Source organism: Sturnira hondurensis, unplaced genomic scaffold (assembly GCF_014824575.4).
Source record: "Sturnira hondurensis isolate 20B ecotype Veracruz unplaced genomic scaffold, ASM1482457v3 Scaffold0024822, whole genome shotgun sequence".
In the NCBI taxonomy this organism is placed as follows: Eukaryota; Metazoa; Chordata; class Mammalia; order Chiroptera; family Phyllostomidae; genus Sturnira; species Sturnira hondurensis.
In genome coordinates this window covers 2215150-2238231 of record NW_028097453.1, presented here as the reverse complement: position 1 = coordinate 2238231, position 23082 = coordinate 2215150, and the positions used below count along the sequence as shown (strand labels likewise).

The 23082-nt window shown below is 42.5% G+C and overlaps 1 long non-coding RNA gene and 1 other non-coding gene across 2 annotated transcripts; one reads left to right on the top strand and one right to left on the bottom strand.

Moving 5' to 3' along the window:
- Positions 1–13220: 13220 nt before the first annotated feature.
- Positions 13221–13379, top strand: LOC118982037 (U1 spliceosomal RNA). The gene has a single exon (XR_005065459.1). It is a non-coding gene; the product is annotated as a U1 spliceosomal RNA (small nuclear RNA).
- A 1129-nt stretch (positions 13380–14508) lies between these two features.
- LOC118981997 (uncharacterized) lies at positions 14509–21875 on the bottom strand. The gene is made up of 3 exons (XR_005065450.1): positions 19568–21875; positions 17007–17109; positions 14509–15045 (listed from the first exon to the last, which is right to left on the bottom strand). It is a non-coding gene; the product is annotated as an uncharacterized LOC118981997 (long non-coding RNA).
- Positions 21876–23082: the final 1207 nt, after the last annotated feature.

The window sequence follows — 23082 nt, the reverse complement described above, 5'->3', positions numbered from 1 at the left end:
ATTTCTGCTCATCAATCTAGTCGCTGTTTTTTCCAGTGATTTTGTTCTCTCCACCCACTTCCTCAGGACAAACACCCTCCTGGGAAAGCTCTCGGGGACCCTCGCTGAGGCAAATCTGATTTCCGGTTCTGAAGTGTAACTTACTTTTCTACAGCCCCCCATCTTCCAGAAGAGCCAGCATGACACAAACAGGTGAAAAGTGAGGCATTTCCAACTAAGTGGCTCTCTCCCTTCCCCAGTGCCCTGTTTCTGACTTCCCGAGAGAGCATCATTTATGAAGACTCTTGCCCTGCGCTCCTTTTGAAAGAAATGGAAGGGAAAAGGTGGAGAAGCTCTCTTAGGTGCTACCAACTCCCCACTGTTGGTCCGGTCACCTTTAGGCTTACAGCTGAAACAGCCAAGGGGGCAGAGCTCGCACCTGTTTGGTCTGTGCCTTTCTAACAGCGAACTCAGGTTTTGCTCAACTTTATCGCTCTTTAAAGATTCCGTCCTGTTTCTACCTGTCTTTGGCAAACTCCTCTGACGATGGCCTGCCCTGGCAGTTACTTTCGCCTTTTCACTTGGTTTTGGTCTCTACTGAAAATGTAATCAGGAGCAATTTCTGCGCCTCAGTGGGCAATTCAAACGCCCCTGCTGAGTCTTTACTGACTTCCATCGTGCCCTATTGAATTTGTTACCACAGCCACACCCTAAAGGATGGTTCTTTTTCTTAATAAAAAAAGATTAATTCCGTCAACAGTCCAGCAACATTAACACAGTTCTAAATAAAAGATAGGAAAGGTCACCTACAATGCAACTACTCCCAGAAAGATAAATATTTATACAGTTTATCTTGTACAATGTTAAGCAATATTTGAAAACAATGAGATAAAATCTATAGGTATGAAAAAAACCATAGTAATTACAAAGTGAATAGCATGATGGATAACAATAATCATCATGCACTACTATGTGTGTATTTTTAAAATATTTTATTTATTTATATTCAGGACATGGTAAAGGTGGGAGAAGGAATGGGAAACATCCATCAGTTGCTTCTCACATGCCCCCAACTGGGGACTGGCCTGCGACCCAGGCATGTGCCCTGACAGGGAATTGAACCAGCTCCCCTTTGGTCCATAGGCTAACGCTCAATCCACTGAGCCATACCAGCCAGGGCTATTTGTGTATTTTTATAGCTATATATCATGCAGGGGTATGTATGCAAATTTTCTTGAAGGACACACAAGACACTGTCCACAGTGGTTGCTTCTGGACTCTAGAAAATGAGAATAGCTGGTAAGAAAAAGGATTTTACTTTTCTGAATTGACTGATGGGCTTGTTAACCATGTGAATGTATTTAATTTAAAAAATACAAACATTTAAAACAAGAGTTGTGCTTGTGCATATTCTTTTGATCAATAACATTTTAAATTAAATGTTATTGTTCACTAATTATGAAATTAATACTCCAAAGAAGTCTTATTACATTTGAAAAGTATTTGAAGTTCAGATTTTAATTTCATTCTATATAAATTCACAAGATTATATAATATTTGACAAATGATAACCAAGCATAAATTAAACATTATTTATTCATAGTTTAATAATTTCAAAGGAAAATTACACAAAATTCTGTCAAAATTTTGCAGCAAAATCTGATATTTGCTTTGGGATGTGATTACGTACTTCAGTGTGTATATATGATACTACGTAGCCTCTCCAAAGGCATCAATGTCTAGAGCAGAAGGGGCACTTAGCATGGACTTGGGCAGCACAGACTCCAACCACATAAAAAATAAGGGTGTGTCTGAATCTGTCTAGGATACCTGATAAATGACTCTCTGGTGTGCATGAGGAATGACAAACTAAAAAATGAGATGAAACTGTTGAAAGGAATCCTCTACCTCTGATTAGACAAAGTCAAGGCCTTGCTTCTTTCTGCCTCTACATATCTGCTCTCACTGTTGCCTTCCATCCTGACCTTGGCTTTGAAGCCCAGGCCAATCTTTGCTTCTAGAAAAAAGCAGCATATCTGCTGATGAACCACGTAAGGTGCACTTTTCTTTCCATGTTCTTTATGAATCTACCTTTTTTTTAAGTGGTAAGTTATATTTCAGTAAAAAAGAAAAAAGATAATTTTCATGCTGGACGAGGAAGAACAAGCACAGGTAGGAAATTTTTAACATGTGCAATAATGAGAAGTTCTGTCTGACTTCCGGCCAAGACAGAGGTATAGGTAGACACACTGTGCCTCTTCACACAACCAAAAGAAGGACAACAACAAATTTAAAAACAAAAAACAACCAGAACTGCCAGAAAATCGAATTGTATGGAAGTCTGACAAACAAGGAGTTAAAGAAGAAACACTCACCCAGACTGTTGGGAGGGGCGGAGACGGGCAGTTTTGGGGAGAGGACTCGCAGCCAAGTGGCAGCTGGTGGAGCAGACGGTCCCACATTTGTGCACAGATAAACTGGGAGGAACAACTGGGGAGTGAGACAGACCACACAACCCAGGGTCCCAGTGTGGGAGATAAAGCCTCAAATCTCTGACTGAAAACACCTGTGGGGATTGAGGTGGCGGGAGAAGATCCCAGCCTCACAGGAGAGTTCACTACAGAGACCCACAGGGTCTTAGAATGTACACAAGCCCACCACCCGGGAATCAGCACCAGAAGGGCCAGGTTTGCTGTGGGCAGCGAGGGAAGTGACTGAAATCTGGCAGAGAGCGGAGCAAGCGGCTCTATTCTTCTTGACTCCCTCACCAACATACAGCGTCACAACACAGCCACGTGGGTTGCCTTACCCTGGTGAACATCTAAGGCTTCACCCCCTGACTATGTAACAGGCACACTGAGACTGAAAAAAAAAAGGTCCAAATGGAAGAACAGATCAAAGCTCCAGAAAAAATACAACTAAGCAACGAAGAGATAGCCAACCTATCAAATGCACAGTTCAAAACACTGGTAATCAGGATGTTCACTAAACTGGTTGAATATGGTTGCAAATTAGAGGAAAAAATGAAGGTTATGCAAAGTGAAATAAAGGAAAACGTACAGGGAATCAACAGTGATGGGAAGGAAACCAGGACTCAAATCAACAGTTTGGAACAGACAGAAGAAATAAACATTCAACTAGAACAGAATAAAGAAACAAGAATTCAAAAAAAGTGAGGAGAGGCTGAGGAACCTCCAGGACAACTTTAAATGTTCCAACATCCAAATCATAGGGGTGTCAGAAGGAGAAAAGGTAGTGCAAGAAATGAAAAACTTATTTGAAAAAATAATGAAGGAGAACTTCTCCAGTCTGGCAAAGAAAATAGACTTTCAGGAAGTCCAGGAAACTCAAAGTCCCAAAGAAGTTGGACCCAAGGCAGAACACACCAAGACACGTCAAAACTAAATTGCCAAAGATTAAAGATAAGGAGAGAATCTTAAAAGCAGCAAGAGAAAAGGAGACAGTTATCTACAAAGGAGTTCCCATCAGACTGTCAGCTGATTTCTCAATAGAGACCTTACAGGCAAGAAGGGACTGGAAAGAAGTATTCCAAGTCCTGAAAGGCAAGGACCTACATCCAAGATTGCTCTATCCAGCAAAGCTTTCATTTAGAATGGGAGGGCAGATAAAGTGCTTCCCAAATAAGGTCAAGTTAAAGGAGTCCATCATCACCCGGTCCTTATTATATGAAATCTTAAAGGGACTTATCTAAGAAAAAGATCAAGAATATGAACAATAAAATGACAACAAACTCACAGCTATTAACAACTGAACCTAAAAAGAAAAACCTGAGCAAACAACTAGAACAGGAACAGAATCACAGAAATGGAGCTCACATGTAGGATCAGTGGGGGAGGGGGAGAGAGGGGGAAAAAGTTACAGAGAATAAGTAACATAAACAGTAGGTAGAAAATAGACAGGGGGAGGGTAAGAATAGTACAGAAAACGTAGAAACCAAAGAACTTGTATGTACGACCCATGGACATGAACTAAAGGAGGGGAATGCAGGTGGGAGGGGGGTGTGTGGGGCGGAGGGGAATAAAGAGGGGAAAATGGGACAACGGTAATAGCACAATCAAGAAAATGTATTTTAAAAAAAAGAAGTTCTGTCACTTGGAACAAATCAAGACTTCCAGTCCCAAACACTGAAAGATAGTGAAAGAAATTGCCAACGTGATTGTAAACCACAAATGGCAATATAACCATTATTGACAGCAGGGAAAGCATAAGAAGGTGAAATGTATTGATCTAGTGTGAAAAAAGGCTTCTTTTAAGGATAGAGGATTGACCATACCTGCTTAGTTTAAAGCAGTTACCTATCTAGAATGTCAGGGGAGTAGAGCCAAGTTGTTTCTCATTATAAATACTTAACACTACTTTAAGATTTTTATCCACATAACACAATAACTAAATTTTACCCAACGAAATGTTTTTCGTATTGTAAAAAAAGAGAGAGAAAGAGACATTAAGAACTATGGCCTGAAAATCTCAGTGATCCCTGGGAGATTAGGGCACGGATTATTAAATGATGTTTTATGAGCATTTAAAGGAGCTGACCCTAAGTGTTAACGTGAGTCCACTAAGGGCGTGTTCATTAACAAATATTAACTGTGCACCTACTGGGTTCCAGCTACTGTGCAAAGCACTAGAGATGAAGCAGAAATCAAAATAGGCCTGTTCCTGCCCGCTGTGGGACTCTCATGAGGAAGACAAATAACAAAACTGACAGTGTAATGACAACCTGTGATATGCGATGAAAGAAAACACAGGGTCTACAGCCATACCACCCTGAACGCGCCCGATCTCGTCTGATCTCGGAAGCTAAGCAGGGTCGGGCCTGGTTAGTACTTGGATGGAAAACACAGGGATTTACGTGAGCAATTAATTAGAGGACGTAGCCTCATCGTGGGAGGGGGCAGCTCGGAGAAATCCTCCTGGGAGGAAGCAGCGAGTAATCTGGGCCCCCAAGCATGAATAGGATTTAGGTGGGCAAAGAGTGGGCAGTGCTGCAGGCAGTCCGAAATCCCAGTGAGAAGGCGTGGGGCAGCGACCAACACGGCAGGTTGGGAAAGGAAGAGGCCGAGGTGGCCAGGACAGTGAACAATGGGGGGGGGTGCAACATGAGACTGTGGACGTGACTGTGGGGTCCCGTCACACAGGCACTAACTGATGTTATTTCCTTTTTTAAAAAATAATTGATTGATTGATTTCAGAGAGAGGGAAGGAGAGAGACAGAAAGAGAAACACTGAGTTGTTGTTCCACTTTGGTGCGCACTCATTGGTTGATTCTTGCCTGCACCCTGACAGGGAATCCAACAGCACCCCTGGCATTCAGGAAGGACACTCTAACCAACTCTGCTACCCGGCCAGGGTGTGATCTCCTTTTTTGAAGTGATTACTGGACGGGAAGTGTCAATGAATACTGCATGGGTACAAAGGCGCACAAATTTGTTTTCAGGGAGACGACTGATCAAAGCACTTGGGGTGAAATACACTTAGTTCTACAACCAAATTCTATCTGAAGACGGCTCACTTCTCCCAAACTTCTGGCCCCTCCCTAGACCAGGACACAACCATCTCTACCAGGGCCACCATGTTTTTCCTTTTCCCTCCCACAGTCCATTCTCGGTACAGCCACTGGAGTGATCTGAAAACTAAATCATTTGAATTATTTACTTACAACCAGTCAGTGGCTTTCCATTTGTTACAGGCCGGGTTCTCTATAGACGTGCAGACTGAGTTTGGGATCCGGAATGTAGATTAGGGCTTAACACCTGTGAAAGGAAAAAGGAGGAAACCAGACTGGATGGAGTGAGAAATCATCGTGACTCAGACCCAACGAAGCTCTGGCCAAGCCTTCGGGGAACCCTGAGAGGAGCACTGTCCATCAGACCTGTCCGATGCCAGACCAGAATGGTGGGGCCCGGAACCTGTGGAACATGTGCTCTGCCCGCCCCCTCCCCCCACTCAAGAATGTGTGCTCAGGCAGCGACGCTCGGCAGCTGAGAGCCTGAAAGAGCCGCCGGCTCCAGGCCGCCCGCTGGCCACGCTCTCCAAGGCGCGGCCTCAAGTCCTCCTTCAAGGGAGCTCTGGGTGTTGCATCTCCTTCTCCATCTCATATCAAATTTTAGGACTTCCAGACCCTAAATGACCCAGCTCCGGTCCACCTCTTCTCCACTTGCTGGGTCCTCGATGTGCTCTAGGTTCACTAGCCTCCCTCCTCTTCAGGGCCTTCACTTGCTGTCCCCTGGGTTGTCCCAGGGCCGCTCTCCCGGGCTAGCATCTTCTACAGCGGTCTGTCTCCCTGTCGTGCTGCCTGTTTTCATTTTCCTTAGGAATTTAAATAAAATTATCTAAATTGTTGTTTGTTTGCATGTGTCTTACTAACTGGAACATAACTTCCATATAAGGGGGTGGATCTGATTTGTTTTGTTCGCTGCTTTATCGCCACGTTGTGCCTGGAACATTGTAAACCTTCCATAAATATTTGCTAAACTGACATGGATAAAGTACAGAAATGTGTGTTCCATGATACTCCGAGTATCTACAGGTTTAGCTAATTGAACAACTTGTCCAAACAATATTGATCAGTGTATTGGGGTCGACCTGCAGGAAGGTCTCCGGTTGGCTGACACAGACCTGCCTGGTCCTGTCACCGGAGTGAAAGTCAGTGGTTTGTGAAGAAAGAAACAGTGTAACCATCCAAATTGCTGACACAAAGCTGGTGGTATTGGTGGCTAACATATTGGATCCAGTTTCAGATGCAAAAGGACCTGAAAGACTATCAAAAATAGAATGGACCGTTCATTGTGGGATATTATTTATAAAACAAACTGTTGTGCAGCAATAAAACTGAGTGAACTACTACTATGGGCAACATGGAGAAACTTCACAAAGACAACACCGAGGGAACCAAAGGAGACACACACAAGAGTACAGACGCATGACTCTATTTCCGCAGATTTCAAACCCAGGCAAAAGTATCCTGTGGTTCTCTTGAGCAAGGAAGAAGGGGGCAATGATTGGGAGGGGCACGAGGAGGGCTTTTGAGGTGCTGGTAATGTCTGTTTCCAGCCTGGGGGGTGGTGATATGGCGGTATTTATTTTGCAGTAATTCATTGATCCGGGCACTTATGACTTGGGCACACTTTTACATGTGTATTATACATCAGTTTTAAAGTCATGAGTCAAAAAGACCTGGGAGATGTATTGAATTAAAAGCTCACCCTGGCTGGCGTAGCTCAGTGGATTGAGCACGGGCCTGCGAACCACACGATCACGGTTCGATTCCCAGTCAGGGCACATGCCTGGGTTGTTCCCAGTAGGGGACTCACGAGAGGCAACCATACATTGATATTTCTCTCCTTCTCTCCTTCCCTTCCCCTCTAAAGATAAATAAATAAAATTTAAAAAATTAAAAAAATAAAAGCTCAATGTGTGGCTCCTGATTTTGTATTCAAGTTTTACTTTTTTGCCAGTTAGGATTAGAATTCCTGGTGAATTGCAGTAAGTAATCTTTATTATATTTTTAAGCACAGTAGCTTCCTTTGATTGCTGTGTCGCTGGGACTTAATCAGAATGCCTGCTAAACACACTGTAATACCCAAGGCTGCAGAGACGTGGGGTGAAAGGTATCTTCACGTGCTGCTGTTGAAATAGAAAATGGAAAGCAATCTGGCAAGAGCTATGATTTTAACAACATTTGTACTCCTTGACCCAGTGATCTCAGTTCTGAGAATCCTACTGAAATAGAAGCACTGGTTTCAATAACACTATTGAAGTAAAAACATCAGGAAACATAGGTGCAAGGATATTTTTGGAGCAGCGTTTTATGTGGCAACACACACAAACTGTAAACACTACGCCTGCCCATCCACAGGGGAATGACTGCCAAGTTACAGTACGTCCACATTTCGGGACATTAAAAGGAACGAATTTGTACTTGACCAGTGGATTTAGAGGGATTTTATACAAGAAATTGTTTTGATTACAAGAGGCAAAATGTAGTCATTTTTTAAATGACAAAAACATCTCTATTGAATATGTGATTATAGGAGTGTGGAGGAAAAGGTTAACAGCTAGGATGATAAAGTAATTGCTGGGGGTGTAAGAATGGATGGGGTGACGGGGAGGAGGGGAGAAGAGTGAGTGAGTCAAGGCGAAAAAAAAAAAAGAATTTTCTGAGAGCTCTACATGAGTCAGCAACCTCAAGTCACAGGTGAAAAATCAAACACAGTCCCAGGGACATTGCTAGACTGCACTGTGCGCAAACCCAAGGACGTAATAACCGTAGTGTACTTCACGCCGCTCAGATCAAACCTAGCATACCATACTAATTTCGGGACACCACACTACACATAAAACAAACAGAAATAAGTGGTTTTTATTGTTATAACAGGAATGGTTCAGAGTCAGGCAAACCTGGCTTCTGATTCCTTTTCAGACATTTACTTAGCTGTATGCCCCGGGCAACTCACTTAACCCCTCTGTGTCCTTGTTTCTGCCTCTGTGCAAGGGGACAGTCATAGTTCCTCTCAGGGTTATTGCAGGAAAATTATATATGTGTGCCAGGACTGGTATCTGGAATAAACTCAATAAAAGAATTAATGTTGTCATTGTTACTAAATAAATATTTACTGTAAAAAAATAAAATTTTATTTAAGAAAAAAACAAACACATAAGCATAACCTTAACTTCCAGAGTTCACCATGGTAACTTTCAAATGTTTGTGCACTTGTTTCCTCGGTGCGATTCTTCAGATCGAGACCTGGTGACGCCTTAACTGGGACGTATTAGCAGCGGCCCAATGTGCGAAGGGTTGGGACACAGAAGGGGCGCAGCTATGCCCAGTGAGGCTCCCAGGAACCGCAGCAAGCAGCCCTACGAGAGCTGCCCGGCACCGAGGTGGGCTGCCCGGCACCGTGGGGAGCTCCTTGAATCACACATAACAAAGTCTTGGCCAGCGACCATTCGTCGGAAGAACTGCCTGTGCTGGACCCGAGGTCAAGCTAAAGACCTTCTAAAACTCTTCTCGCGCTAACATTCTATGACCAGGAAACACTTGCTGGGTGTACACGTACATACTAGATTCGGAGACCTCATGAAGCAATTGGTGTCGTTCCTACTGCAACGTGGGGTGGGAAGGACAACTCCCCACTTGCCCCCCGAAAGTGAATATGAAATCCCTCCTCGCACAGGTCAGGCAGGGGCCTCTCCCTCAGACAAAGGGCGTGCAAGTCCACTGATGACCCCGCTCAACGTGGAGAAAGAGATCCAAGAGAAGGGTGGGCCTGACAGTTTCCATCTTATTGGCAGGTGCTGTTTGTCTGCTTTCTTAACACTCGTGGTCTCTTCCTGAGAAAAATTCCTGATCTTGGCAACAACTCATAGTAATTACTCAGGGGAAAGGAAAAAGAACAAACAAACAAAAAATACATTAATGTGTTTGGGGAAAAATAGGGACATGGCGTTGGTGGAAGAGAAGGCTAATGGTCTATGTCAGAACCACCCAAGTGCTTTTGATGTTCGACCAATATTATCTCACTCAGCTTCCTGCTATAGGTGGATGCAGCTGCGGCCTCTACGGCAGGATGTTTAAAAAGATTAAAGGGAAGCCGTCGTGGGGTTCTGAGGTGGTAACAGCCCCTAGAATATGTATTTTTGGACGTTTAGACTATAAGTTCCTGTACATCCTTAAAATAAACTCAATAAAAGAATTAATGTTGTCTATTTATTTTTCTTTTTTTCTTTTTGAAGAAACAAGTAAAATTTATGTTTCAGTATGGCTGCTTCCTGCCCACCAGTGACACAGAAATAATAGAGCAAAGAGAGGCTGATGGTGCTTCAATCTGATCCATGTTAGTTTTTAATCAGCTTTGACTTTTATCCCTGTATTAGATAATATGGTACCTTTATGGTAGATAACTGTCTAGTGTTTATGGGGATTAAGCTTGTTTATTAGAAAATGGAGTATTCTGCTGTCTAAGCAGGAGAGTTGGGTAGAATACGTGACCACAGTGACTCAATATGAAGTTAAAGAAGCAATTTTGGGTAGAGGAATTTGTGGAACTGAAGTCGGGATGGGCTAAACTGACTCAGGGTTAGAAAAGTCTTCTCAAACATAGGTAACGACTCCCTGTTATTCAAGACTTCCTGCCATGTGGGCTGCTTCTCTTCACTTACACCAGCCCTGGCTGGGTAGCTCAGTTGGTTAGAGCGTCATCCCAATATGCCAAGGTTGCAGATTCGCTCCTTAGTCAGGTCATATACACGAATCAATCAATGAATGCATGAATGAGTGGAACAACAAATTGATGTTTATCTCTCTCCCTCTTTTTATCTCTCCCTTCCTCTCTCTCTCAAATAAATAAATCTTTAAAAGTACATTGGTTAACTAACACCATAAATTTGCACTGGGTATCCAATAACAGGTTTTTTTAAAAAAATATTTTATTTATTTATCTTTAGAGGGGAAGGGAAGGAGAGAGGGAGAGAAACATCAATGTTTGGTTGCCTTTCGTGCGTCCCCTGCTGGGAGTTGGCCTGCAGGGAACTGGCCTGCAACCCAGGCATGTGCCCTGACTGGGAATCGAACTGCGATCGTCTGGTTCGCAGTCAGGGTTTTGAGGTATATTCTCAGAACTTCTCAATAGCCAAGTGCTGGAAGCAGCCTAAGTGCCCATCAGTACATGAGTGGATCAAAAAACTATGGTACATCCACACAATAGAATATTACACAGCAGGAAGAAAGAAGGAGCTCCTGTCCTTTGTGATAGCATAGATGGAACTAGAGAGCACTATGCTAAGTAAAATAAGCCAGGCTGTAAGTGGAACCTAATCAACAAAACAAATAAGCAAGCTAAATATAACAGGAGACATTGAAATGAAGAACAAACTGACAGTAACCAGAGGGGAAGTAGGAGGGGACAGTGGGGAGAAAAGGGGGAAGGGTTGTCAAGAAACATATATAAAGGACACATGGACAAAGTCAAAGTGGGGTAGGATCGAAGGTGGGAGGTAGGGATGATGGCTGGGGTTTGTGGGGAGTGGTGGAGGGAAAATGGAGACAACTGTACTTGAACAACAATAAAAAAAGAACTTCTGACTTTAGTCATGAATAAGCTATTTGTTACTTTCAATTCTTTTTTTTTTTTAGCAGCCTAGGCCCAATGCCTAGTGTATGCCTATGCACTCTCCTTCTTTCTCTCTCAGTGTATGTATATATTAATTTAGAAATTGTTTTGGAAATTTTTTCTCTTTGAAAATAAGTTGCAGACATGATATCGTTTCCCCTACTTCAGAGTGTATTACCTAAAAACAGGAACAATTCTCTTTCATAACCACAGTACAATTTTGAAAATTATGTCAATACTGATTCAGTAATATTGCCTAATCTACAGACCTCATTCAAATTTTGAAATTTCTCCAGTAATGTCTATTATATAGTAAAAGAAAATTCCAGGTCAGATCTTGCATGCAGTTATCCACTATCTTGACTTTAGTGTCTCCATTAACCTGGAAGAGTTTTTCTCCACTTTGTCATCTCTTATGACCTTGGCATATTTGACGAGTTACAGGCCAGGTATTTTGCAAAGCATTTCTCAGCCTGGGCTGTCTGATGTTTCCTTGTGATTAGATTCGGGTTATGCATTCTTAGCAGGAATGCCACAGAAGTGACGCTGTGATCTTCTCGGCACGTAGTGTCAAGAGTCGATTTGTTCCCTTACTGTCGAAAGTCCCTTCAATAACTTGGTGAAGAGCATGTCTCTCACATTTCTGCACTTCAAAATTACCATTTTTCAGAAAGTATTTGAGATCTTGCTTCCCAGAATATGTCATGAGTTTGGTTCAAATAAACTCCTTAAAAATAAAATAATTATTTTTCCCTTTATTGTTGACAAGTATCTTGTGGGGAGACATGCTGGGACTATGCAAATACCCTGTTCCTCATCACCCACCAGCATTAGCATCCACTGATGACTCTTTTTTTTCATGATGACAATTTATTATAATCTGTTGGTAGCACAGATGGATATTACCCTATTTTGCTGTATATAATGCACACCCATGTTTTGTGCACATTATACACGGGATTACACCCATCATACCCATGTATAATGTACATCCTTATTTTTCTCTCAAAAAATTGGGCAAAAAAGTATGCATTATACATGGCAAAACACAGTAATTACCCAAATATGGTTTCATAGAAGTGGCCAATACGTAGCCGTTCTATGGGGATGGCTACATATAAACTTTTAGTTTACATATAAACTTTTAGTTTGATCTTCTTTGAGTATGATCTTTGAGTTTCTTGAAGGTCTGCTTGTGCCGCTCAGTTTCTTTCTGCAGACCTTCAGGACACACGGAACCAAGTCCTCCAGACTCTTCTGAGTACCCACATGTGTCAGCTTAAATTCTCAACACACCTCATCACAGTTGTTAGTCTCTAAATTATCCACATGAACAGTTTAGTTCAGGAACTCTTGAAGACTACACCTGAGAAGCAGCACAGAAATAAAAGGACTACAATCCCATGCCAAGGAGCTCATCCAAGGTAAAGAACTCCCTCCTGATTTTCCCAGCTGGAGGAGACAGAAGGCAGCCTGGGAGCTCTCACAGTGAAGACTGCCCTGGGCCACATTTGATCACAATGACACTATTGTCTGGCAAACCTCTTAGAGTACCATCACCAGGCCGTGGTAAATTGTTAGGCTGTTTTTTCAACAGTGCTAATAGACAGCTAATCTCCCATTCTGATTTCTCTTGCTCCCAGCTGCAGGCAGCCGAAGGAGGACTTGCCCAGGTTAGCAGAGTCGTCTGTGGCTTTGAGCCAGAAGGCTACTAATGAATTTGTGAAAAGAATAAGCCCAAGAGTTAACGACCCTGATGTCATGATAACTCTTCCCTATCTACTGAGCTAACTTGTCACAGACTTGCTACATTTGAACATCTCCTTCCTAAGTTGGTGCTTAATAACATGCACCTACTTTACTGGAGTGGAGATGAAATCTCCTGGTTACATGAAAGAGGTATATACAAGACAGGTAATTCTGAACCAAAGCCAGAGCACAGAAAATCTTCAGCATTACAGGCACCAACAACAGGCTCTCTGCTGGGTTACTGAAAATGTTTACTGGAAGGTAGGCCTCATGAGGGCGGGGAGCTTTATTTTGTTTATTGCTCTATTTGCTATATGAGTTTGCCTGTCTCACAGTAGGAGTTCAAAAAACCTTCATTGAAGACTTACCTAGCAGGGGAGACACCATGACCAGGGAGGTGGTTTCAGGGTGGGGCTTGCCCATTGCACTCCAGATATGCTGACCCGAGATGTCCCCAAATGTGGGAAACTCGACTGCATAATTTGTGTTAGTGGGGAACTGCGTTTGCACTCTCCCCTTTAAAAAAAATGGTAAGCATATCCAAACGTTTTATGGTATAATAGGAGGAAATTAAAATGATTAAATGAGCCCCAGCCTGGCAGCTCAGCTGGCTAGAGTGTTTTCCCAAGACGCCAAGGTTGCGAGTTTAACCCCTGGTCAGGGCACACGCATGAATCAGCCAAGGAATGCATAGAGGGGGGGAAACAAACTGATGCTTATCTCTCTCAAATCAATAAATTAAAACTAATTTAAATTATTAAATGAAATCCTGAAGGAATTATTGCCCAATTATCAGTATTCCATGCAAAATCAGTGAGAATATCAAGAACTTGGAGAAAGGCTACTACTGTAAATGTGGCCTAAAGAATCAAACCTATCTGAAACTAATATAAAATACTAAATGTCAACTGTTATTGAAAAAATAAAGGAGAAACAACCTTCCCCTCCATTGCCAGTAGTTCAAAGGTTGGGGGAGAGGATAAGTCTTGCTAAGAATTTACCTAGATCCTTAAAGGAACATTTATGTGTTTTGGGAGAAGCTAAGCGAGCTGCCTATTACAACAGAAGATTCAGGAGACAAAGTTTAAAAGCAGAAGGGGGAAAGGAAATATGTCCACACAGTATAGGACATAGCACCCCTTACCCACAGGCCTATGTTCCAACCCCTCCACCCCAGGAATGCCTCAAACCACAGTAGTGCGGAACGCTGTACGTACTATGGTTTTTCCAATGCATACACACCTATGCAAAACTTAGGTTTAGAATGAAGGTGGCCTTAGTGCAGCGGCAGACTCAGCTGTACCAGGCCCGGGGCCATGCCTGTAAGACCTCAGCCACCGGGTGACATGGGGACCAGGTGCTCCTGGGAGTGAGGTGATGGTGGAAGAGGGCTCTCCCTCATCCCCCTCTGGCTCCGCAACCTCCACCTGCAGACCCTCACCCCCGTCCCACAGGACCGAACAGCAATGGTGGGGGCACGCGGCGCGAGGCCCAGCAGCAGCTGGGTTTTGACCCACCGCATCAGAGTGATGCAGGAACTTTTACACACCTCACAGGTTTCCTCAGAATGGCCTTCACACACCTCAGATATTTACAGGGAGCTGGATCGTTTCGTCTGAGTATACTGTGTGGAATTTTGTTCCAAAGAACTTCTGTGAACAGTTTAGAAGAGCGGCAAACTTTTATTTTCTTATCACATTGTTTGGCTCAGCTTATGATTGATGATACACCTACCAGTCCAAGTACCAGTGGACTCCCATCATCCTTTGTGATAGCAGTAGCTGCCATAAAGCAGGGATGTGAAGACTGGTCACATTAACTCGGATAACAAAGCAAAGGAGCCCCTGTTCTCCTGTGTACGTTGTTCGAAGTGGTAGCTTTGTGAAACCTCGAAGGAAAAACATTCAGGTGGATGAGGCTGTTCAAACAGCCGAAGATGAAATTTCCCTGCAGGTTTGGTGCTTCTGTCCCTAGATTTACTTGATGGTTCTTGTCTCGTTGCCACTGCTAGTTCGGGTGGAGAAACTAACGTGAAGATCCACGTCGCAGTTCCAGAAACAGCAGTGTCACAAAGAGCTGACACTCCCGTAGCTGTGGTATCAGCAAGCAGAAGCAGGCTTGTACACATTCATGGGATGGAAGATGTTGTAAGACCTCTGGGGCCAGGATGTCATGCTTTGTGGAACTGGATTGAAAAACACAAAAGAAATTTCGGGTGTTGCTGTATGTTAAACACAGGAATGGAAACAGAGATGGCATTGAATTACAAGAGCAAGTCACAGAAATGATCTGGAGTAGAAAAGTCAATGGATACATTTTTGATCATTTATTTCGCAATCCTTATCTCTACAGCCATCATCAGTACTAAACTGAATCATCAATTCTCCCTACATATAGGTGGACAAATAGAAAAAAAGAGAATTCATGTAGATGATTTTGCTTTGAAAGGCTTAAGACCTCTGGGCTTGGCCTATAGACAGTTCACAGCTAAAGAGTATGAGGTAATAGACGCCTGTTCAAAGCCAGGACTGGCTTGCAGCAACAGGAAGAGAAATTGGCAAATGTCTTCCAGCTCATGGAGAAAGATCTGGTATTATTTGGAGTTATAGTAGAAGACAGACTACAAGATAAAATTCAAGAAACTACTGAAGCACTGAGAATGGCTGCTATCAAAGTATGGGGTATTTAATGGAGAGAAACATGAAAGAGCTGTTACTGTGAGTTTATCATGTGGACATTTCCACAGAACCATGAATATCCTTGAACTTATAAACAAGGAATCAGACAGTGAACGTGCTGAACAGTTGAGGCAGCTTGCCACAGGAATGACAGAGGATCACGTGATTCAGCATGTGCTGGTGGCAGATGGGATCAGTCTATCTCTCACACTCTAGGAGCATGAAAAACTTATGGTGTTCGTGGAAATTGTTCCACGTATGGCACCACTGCGGAAATCCAAGGTATGACCTCACCGGAGAAACCTGTAACATGGGCTGTCGGTGATGGTGGTAATGTGGGAAGCATGATACAAGAAGCAAATGTTGGCACAGGAACCATGGGTGAAGAAGGCAGACAAGCTGTAAGAAACTGCGACTATGCAATAGCTAAATTTAAATTTCGCCCTGAATTGCTTTTTGTTCACGGTCATTTTTATCATATTAGACTAGCTACACCTGTACAGTACTTTTAAAAATAAGAATGTGCTTTATTCACACCCTGATTTTATCAGCTCTACTGTTTTCTCAACAAACACTGTATGACGGTGTGTGCCTGACTTCATACAATGTTTTACTTCCCTATCTGTTCTGACGTATAGTCTACTGAAACAGCACAGACTCTCCTGTATCACAGAACAAGCCCACCCTCTACTGAGATGTTAGTGAAAACCACCAACTAAGCATTAAAACTTTTCTTTATTGGACCATCCTGGATTTCAGTTGTGCCTTTGTTTTCTTTTGGGGGGATCCTATTTTTAATGGGGATGACTATATCTCTGCTTGAAAATTGCCAGACACGTGGAAACTGGACATCTGGTACCTTGGTCTTCACAGTCATGGTTATTACCGTCATGGTAAAGGTGACTTCGGCAACCCATTTTTGGAACTGAATCAACCATCTTGTTACCTTATTTCTATTATATTCTACTTTGTGTTTTCTTTAAAAAAACTTTTTTAATTTACTGACTTTAGAGAGAGGAAGAGAAAGAGAAACACTGACTTGTTGTTCCATATATTTATGCATTGTTTTTTTGTTTTACGTCAACCCATAACTTTGATCTGGTATAAAATTGAGAAGATCTTATTTCCAGGTGTTCACAAGTTGCATTACATAACTCGGCATCAGTAACCCTAGAGTTTACCCACCTCCCCTGTCAAGTGAAAAACATGATGTGTTACGTGACAAAGGTCTAGACAAACTACAGGAGGAACATCTGGCCACAAAATTGAAATGTCAATGGTATGCTTGACACAAATTACTTATGTCATCTGTGACAGAGTGACATTAACTTCCCTTCAAAAGGCAGACTCACTGTAGCCATACGCCTGCAATTAGGTCCCTTAATATATGTGTTTATCTCAAGCAGTACAGGGTTAAAACTGAGATTTGAGCAATGATGCAACAGCCATCTCACGCCTCATGACATACCTTCCCACAGATTTCTACGGGTTTAAGTGGACAAGTGTTCCTCCATAGTACATTTTGCTTGAGTGTGACGTCATTCACAGCCTCATCAGAATGCCTTGTCTGTCTGGAAGAGCAAGGAATCCACTTTTGAACATATCATTGCTCATTTCTAGTTGTTCATGGAACACAGTGTCTTCTATAGCTGTCATTAACCATCTGACTGTTGGACTAATGGCATCGTCTCATCTGATAGACCACATATAATCTGTGAATTGTGCATCCAGCTTAGAGTTCAGCACTAGGAACCATACCTTCTTTTTTTAAATAATTTTATTTATTTATCTTTAGAGGGGAAGGGAAGGAGAGAAGGAGAGAAATATCAATGTATGGTTGCCTCTCACGAGCCCCCTGCTGGGAACTGGCCTGCAACCCAGGCATGTGTCCTGACTGGGAATCGAACCAAGACTGTGTGGTTCGCAGGCCCATGCTCAATCCTCTGAGCTACACCAGCCAGGGCAAGAACCATACCTTCTTAATAATCACCTTCCATAATATGAAGCAGCACTGAGCTACACTGAGCTAGTGATATTCTAATGATGTCAGGGTTGACTCCGAGAAGGGACCCACTGCGGGTCTTCCAGACTCTACCCATAAGCCCTTGGATGCCTCGTCCCCAGTGAGCTGGGCGCTGCATCATGTGGGCCATTACTGCCTGCCTCCACAGACGGAGTAGTGCTAGACGGTTGAGATGAGTCGCTAAACCAGGTAGAGCTTGATAGACTGGGGGTTGAATCAGAGAATTCCTCTGAAACCGTTTTTTCTGTACATGGCTTACAGGACTCAGTTAAGAAGGATGTTCTCTCTACCTTTTCCAGAATGGACTGCAGCTGTGATTACGTTGCACCTGTGAATAAACACCTGCTGGAAGTGTATGGCATAGTCTTCACCAGATTTTGTGTAGTTTGTTGTGGAATCAGGAGCACATTTAAGTATATATGGTGTTCATCTTGCTGATAGTGGAACTGAAGAGTTAAAGATTTTAGCTTTAGTCATAGTTGATATGCTTAAGTGATTAAAGCTTGCAGAAAGCTGTTATTCTAGGAACTGGAATTCATACTCCAGGAAGTCAACAAGCAATTCAACCTTGTGTCCTAAGGGTCTGCAGACGATGGCCATGGTATCTGAGTCACTGTGTTCCAGGGAGGGACACAGATAAAGAACTGTTCATCAAATGATAAAGAAGTACCAGGAAAATCACCTCTGGACTGAAACTTTTATCTAATTAACTTTTTTTTCCAGACCCCCTACCTACCCTTTCTCCTCATAAAAAGGTTAGCTTGAGATGAGATATTAAGATGATTTTTAAGGGTACATAACCCACTGTCTTCTCAGATCACTGGCATCTGAATAAAGCACCCATAAAGATTCAATCCTTGTCTCTGCTTACTGGTTCTGGCAGTGACAGGAAGCATGAATGCTGGCTTTTCCAGTTTCACTGCCTAACAGTCCTGTCTTCAGCTGTACTTGGTAAACAGTCAGTCATTATTCCACTGATAATTCCAGGTGGAACTCTATAGACATCTTTTTCCCAGTCTTTTAAGTAGCGAAGTTAGTTCCAGATACTATTCCTGTGATTCTAAACCAGTCTGACAACACTAACAGGTTTTCTGTCATCATACCTATATACCTATTGGCATGGAAGATCGATTACTGCCTGAGCCGCACTGAACTTCAACATGCATTAGGGACTTTCCTGCCTTCAGCAAGTGTTGTCACACAATTGATCTTTCATAAGGTGGAGAATATAATAGTTAAGAAGTTTTTGAATTTATTGATTTTAGAGGAAGGAAAAAAGGGAGGGGGAGAAAGAGATTTATTGTTCTACTTATTGATACATTTATTGGTTGATTTTTGTATGTGCCCTGATGGGGTATTGAACTGGCAAACTTGGTGTATTGGAACTATATTCTAACAACTGAGCAACCTGGCCAGGGCAAGAATATAATACTTTGATAAACAGCAGATGGATTGATCTTAATAGTAATATGAATTTGTCCAGCAATAAAGAGCACGGTGAGTATATCAGTCCCCTACGCACTGCGATCTGAAAGAACAATGGACAAAATGTCAATTGAATCAGGAGTAACAATGCCCATTAGGTGCATCATAACCTCATCCTTGTATCAATCCCTTTCGTATACCAGGTCACCAAAACCGAGTTCCTGGCTTGTTGCTATAATGGTACTTGATGTTTGAAATTTTTCTAATAATGACAGCCCACAAGCAACATTGCTCATTTCAAATACTGCACTCACAATTCCTGGGTATAATGGAGTCATAGGTACTAGGTCAGCTGCAAGAACTGAGGATGTATCTGAGTGATGGGGCCAACAGGCAAGGCGGCCTTGTAGATCTGACATTAGACAATACTTACATTTTCTACCCATTCTTTTAACACTTTCTCAAGCCTTAATAGCTGTGCAATGTTCAGGCAGGTTGGATCAGTAATAAGTGCCATCTACCTCCTTAATGATGGAATAGAAGTGTGAGTAAGCTGGTGAATCATATTCAGAGGTACTCACTTTTCTGCTCCAGCAGTGATGATAGCAACCTGCGATGGCTGTGGACCGGCCACTCCACAGAAGAAAGTAGATGGAGCAACTGCAACCACTGGCAGCCTACCCAACAGAGGTCCAGTAACAGATGAAGTGATGGTGTGGTTCACATCCTTCCGGACTTCTTGGTTTGTTCAGATGGCAAATTCAGTGATATAGTATACACCCTATGATTATTGTTCTCCACGGTGTATGGTCTGCTTTGGCAGTTGCCTTGTGATGAAACAACACATACAAGCTTGGAATAGATATTGGAGAAAATCCCACCAATGCTATCAGAAACACGCGGCATGATCTTAAACAAATTAGGTACTATGGTTCCCTTAAAATACTTCCGTTTTCCATAGTTATATAATCACTTGCCCAACATTCTTCCTTTTTAAAGGTACGGCCCCTCGCTTCTGCATGTTTTCTTATTGATTCCAGCATTCTTCCATAGACTTGTCCTTTGTTCTTGTTCTGCACAGGTAACTATTACTGTTTGGTTGCCATCCTGGTCAAGAATAACACCCTTGACCCCAACCTCTTCAAGAGCTGAAAGTTTTGAGCAAGAGGCCATTACGGTGCGCAACTTTCAACTCACCCCTTCCCCAGCAGAGCCGGCACCGTGTATGCAGGTTCTTACGTCCTCCATAGGCAATCCACCAGGTAACTGACAGGGAAGGTCGAACATACCTTGTATAATAAATGTGGTCTACTTTGGCATAAAGTTCCCTGTCCTAAAGAAATCGTCACATCCAAGAAAGGCATCCAATTCTGCACACAATGCATACTGGACCCCTGATCTACAGTAATTACACCATGATGAGAAATCTATATTGATAACAAACTCATCATGTGTTGTGGCAATATAAGATCATTTTGCAAGAGCATGATTTAACCAGGGAAAAGTCACTGACATCAAATATGTTTGGATTAGTGGTATTACGTGCTCTTTGGTATTAATCTGTTACAACTTGATACACTTGGCAATATAATGATTGAACACTAAAATGTCTCCCCTTTCTCTTAAGTTTTTTCTCCTTAGGAACCAGAACCGTGATACATATTTCAGAAGCCCATTTCCCTGTGCAAAAGGGAGCCAACATTGTGGGAACATTATTCAAATGACCAGCAACTAAAGCTTTGACCAAACGTTTGAAGCCACATTTTGCTAGATATTGTATGGGTTGCTTGTGCTTTTCTCTGTGTGCCATAATGTTACATTCACATAGCCAGTGTTTCCTTGACTCTGTTATGGACTTGTCAGATACTAGATCATTGATATCTGGATTTAGATCTGGGAGGGTAGATAATGTGTCCAAGAAAACATGTTGGCACATTCAAGTTGCAATGGTTGCAATAGTGGGCAGGTCCTGGTAATGAGATTCTGGATGAAGGCGGAGTCCTATGATTACGTAGATGCCCCCTAATATATTCAGCAACCCCTGACTTCTTCTTATGGTTAGTGGAAGGTTGAGCACTGAATTTTGCTGGCCTCCCTTCTATAGTCTTTTGTGGGGACACCAGGCTGAAATCACAGTGATATGAAAATGTTTAGAGTGAAATATGGACTCCACTCTTGAAGCAGCAGCTCTACTGGCCATGAGACTCAGTTTCTATTTAATGAAATTAAGTGGAAGTATGAATGGAACTACCAGGAAGACAGCTTACATAGAGTCCCTACCTATCAAATTGCACTGTGAGTTGTGCAACTAGGGCGCATTTCATGTTCAGTTAAAACTTTATCCCCCTTCCTATAGGGATTTCCTCAAGTCACTCCAACGACTCCCTCGGTCCAACAGCCCTACACCACCTTGTGTAGGGTGGTGTGGAGACGATGAGGCTGAAAGAGAAGTGCGCCCTGTTCCGCACATCATGAGTATGACCCCGGATGGAGCACGTGGCTGGTGAAGGGCATATGGCGCAGCAGGCACCTGGGAAAAGCATGCAATTTCCAACTAGGAGCGGGACCACTGAGAAGAGACATAAACCATTACACCGCTCCTTTTTTCCCCACTTATTATAAAGTACAGAGATCAGGATAATTCTAGCATTAATTGCAAGAAGCCCTGTCCTTTTCATGAGCATTAAAATCATATAAAGGATGCGACTTGTTATTGCCTGGGTAAGATGGCGTAAGCGGGGTGGAAGAAGACTGTTCTTCAACAGCCTTCCCTCAGCCTAAAACAGCTTGGCACATTACTGCTAAAAGAGCTTCTAAGGCTGTAGCTAAAATAATCACATTTCACAAACTGAAAAAATTTTTAACTTCATGATATGTAAAACATCATAGTCTTTCCTGAATAATTTAGGACATGTGAAACACTGAAATGCACAGGCAAACTCATGGACATGTAATTACCCTTCATATTCTTTTTAAAAATTCTTTTAAAATATTTTATTTATTTATTTTTAGAGAGAAGGGAAATGAAGGAGAAACATCAATGCGTCGTTGCCTCTCATGTGTCCCCTACTGGGGACCCAGCCCGCAACCCAGGCATGTACCCTGACCGGGAATTGAACCGGCAACCCTCTGCTTTACAGGCTGGTGCTCAATCCACTGAGCCACACCAGCCAGGGCTACCTTCATATTCTTGAAATAGTAATGCATTGGGTTCAGCGATAAAGGATTAAATTCTAGCACTTAACTATTAAAAAGTAAGGTTTGAATCAGGGGATGGGTCAGACTGCCTATCTTTTCTTTTTCAGTTCTGGATGATTTTTATTGTAATCTATAATGGGATAGATAAAGAACCGAGTGAGTGGGGAAGTCCCTGCTACTTTTTCCTGTTGCTTTCTAATGATTAGATGAGCTCTGGCCAGATGATTCAGTCAGGAAGTTGTTTGCCAGGTGAAGACCAACCCTTCTGAAATTTGTGCCCAGCTTTTCCTAGACCGAGATAAATGCCCAACTGAACAGGACCTTCTATGACTCTCGGAGCATCAGCAATCAGCTTGTAAAACAAGTTGTGTCCATGTTTCTCACATGAAGGAGGCGAGCAAAGGGGAACTGAGACCTCTGCTTTAAGAGTGAAGGTCATTGTATATCCACTTATACTTGAATTTAAAAAAACCCAATGACTACTTAGCAAAATAGTAAAGAAAATATTACATGAATTTGGTTTGTTGGGGATCTTCAGTTTTCCATATTAAATAAAATTACAACTACAGAAAAAGAGGGAAGGCCACATTCCACTCACCAATGTTCCTGTTGTTTCAGCCTAGTGAACTTTTACCCACAAAAGTCTTTCTTTGAACAGTCTAATCAAAAACAAGGTCTTTACATATTTTTTTTAGATTGTTTACCTACAGTTAAACCTTTAAACAGGAGGCCAACTCCCAGCGTTTTCAAACAGGTTAACTTTGGACTAAAGAGATTTTAAAACACTCTGCATCTTTCAAACAGATATTTGAATGATGCCAGCCTACGTGACTTGGTCGGTGCTTCTGAAGTCTCTCCTCTCTCTCTCAGGGAACAAACACCTCAGGGCTGTACTGTG